Here is a 413-nt window from a genome sequence, read left to right on the forward strand (position 1 = left end):
GATATTTTTTATGCTCAAACAGCAACATTACAGACTAACTAAAGTTGAAAAAGTGAAAAAGCATAATAGGATCCCTTTAAACACCAACATTAGCCAACGAGGTTGTGACTATCCTACGAGTGTCAAATAAATAGCTTGTTTTAAGACTTCTGTGGATTTTATGTGTAGTACTGTGAATTAAAATGGAGTGTCTACGTGGTGGCCAGGGGTGGCACTGGCCCCCCCTGAAATTTGGCTGGCCACCCCAGGTGCCCCCCCTACCAGATGTCTTGGGAGAGGACAGAGGTGCCCCACCAGGTGCGAGGACAGAGGTGCCACCCCAGGTGCACCCGGTTTTCCCGGTCTTGCGACCAAAGTTAGCCTACGATAGTTTTCTGACAGTGTCAGAAATTCAGCATGATCATCGCACAGTG

General features: G+C 47.5%; 1 protein-coding gene across 1 annotated transcript in view; it reads left to right on the plus strand.

Moving 5' to 3' along the window:
• The window catches only part of puf60b (poly-U binding splicing factor b), a 14,118-nt gene that overhangs the window by 10,561 nt on the left and 3,144 nt on the right, over positions 1-413 (plus strand). The gene's annotated exons all lie outside the window — the stretch shown is intronic.

The sequence above is a fragment of the Sinocyclocheilus rhinocerous genome, unplaced genomic scaffold (genome assembly GCF_001515625.1).
Source record: "Sinocyclocheilus rhinocerous isolate Xijiao unplaced genomic scaffold, SAMN03320098_v1.1 scaffold245, whole genome shotgun sequence".
NCBI lineage: Eukaryota > Metazoa > Chordata > Actinopteri > Cypriniformes > Cyprinidae > Sinocyclocheilus > Sinocyclocheilus rhinocerous.